The sequence below is a fragment of the Amphimedon queenslandica genome, unplaced genomic scaffold, assembly GCF_000090795.2.
Source record: "Amphimedon queenslandica unplaced genomic scaffold, v1.1 AMPQUscaffold_12607, whole genome shotgun sequence".
Taxonomy (NCBI): Eukaryota; Metazoa; Porifera; class Demospongiae; order Haplosclerida; family Niphatidae; genus Amphimedon; species Amphimedon queenslandica.
The window spans coordinates 24,566-26,076 of record NW_003547157.1 but is presented as its reverse complement, the minus strand read 5'-3'; the positions used below and the strand labels follow the sequence as shown (position 1 = coordinate 26,076).

General features: G+C 32.7%; 1 long non-coding RNA gene across 1 annotated transcript; it reads right to left on the bottom strand.

Annotated features, from left to right (window-relative positions):
- Nucleotides 1–564: 564 nt before the first annotated feature.
- LOC109587330 (uncharacterized) lies at nucleotides 565–1,505 on the bottom strand. Its single transcript, XR_002187530.1, has 3 exons — nucleotides 1,386–1,505; nucleotides 684–892; nucleotides 565–590 (listed from the first exon to the last, which is right to left on the bottom strand). It is a non-coding gene; the product is annotated as an uncharacterized LOC109587330 (long non-coding RNA).
- Between the last annotated feature and the right edge of the window lie 6 nt (nucleotides 1,506–1,511).

Here is a 1,511-nt window from a genome sequence, read left to right as displayed (position 1 = left end):
AAAATCCAATCCTGTCTACAGTCATTCATTAAAATACCAAACATTATTTTATAAATTCCAACACTTCTGAAAAAAAATTTTTTAATTCCAAAATAAAATTAAAAAATTTGAAAATTCCCACACTCATGAGAAAAAAAATACAAAAATTCCAAAAATTAAATAAAAATTCAAAAATATTCCCACGCTCTCGAAAAAAATCAGAAAAAATTCCAAAAATTAAATAAAGAAAATCCAAACAAATTCCCACACTCCTGAAAAAAAATTTTTTTAATTCCAAAAATAAAATAAAATAATCCAAAAATATTCCCACACTCATGACAAAAAAATACAAAAAAATTCCAAAAATTAAATAAAAAGAATCCGAAAATATTCCCATGCTCTTGGAAAAAATAAGAAAAAATTAACTCAAACTTTATACACAACATAAGGACAGGTGCCTGTATATGTATCAGAAAATATTACAAAAACTGAGAATTCTCTACTTTATAATTTTAGCAAAATTTAGCTAACGCCCCTGTACTGACCCAATTTTTGAGCAACTTTAAAAATTCATAAAAAATCCAAATTTAATCAGAATCAGCTGAAACTCTCTACACAACAAAAGAACATGTATATGTATCAATAAATTCCATATACACAATTAAAATCAGACTTTAACTACAACACTCCTCTCTCTCTCTTACCTGAGCAATGGCCCACTTCACCAAAGGCCCACAGCCTTACTAACGTGTTATAAAGTTCTCCTTCATTATAATCTGTCTGATACTCTTCCAGTCAGTGTAAGGTTCTCCGATTAGCATGCTGGTGCTTTCCAGTGCCATCTTGATGACCTGATGGGGGTTGTTCAGAGCCCTCACTTCAACCAGGTGGGATTTCTTAATTTCCTTCACAGCTGCAATTAATTATTTAATTACATTACAATGATTTGTAATTATCATCAACACAAACGTGTACAAATGATTTAGTTACACAGCATGATTACAATAGCCAGTTATAACATTGTACAAACAAACATCTACCACTCCCCAAACTAGAGGCATTCAATGCCCACCACAACATATTCAAACAATAAAACCACACAGTATCATTACAACAGTACCATACTGCCAATAAATACTGTATAGTGCTTTATTTTGGTGATTTGGCAATAAAATTACATGTATAATTGGCAGTTTTTAATTTGGCAATTTTGTGTACACGCGCATTACTGAGCATACACTGTACTCATTAATGATTGGCGGTTTTAACATTGAAAATTCCGCTTGCAGACTGTCAATTGCCAAAATAAAAAATGCCCAATTAAAGTGCTATATGGTATACTGCAATACAAAAATGTATCCCTCCCAAATAATACAGTATTCAATGCCCACTACAGCATACTGTACCTGTGAGACAGTGGTTTCCTTCCCCAGTCAGTCGGTGGGTTACACGCTCCTACAAACTGTATCCTCTCTATTGTCACCCACGTGTGATTGGAGGTCCTGTAAAATCTGCCATGCTCGACAATCTGA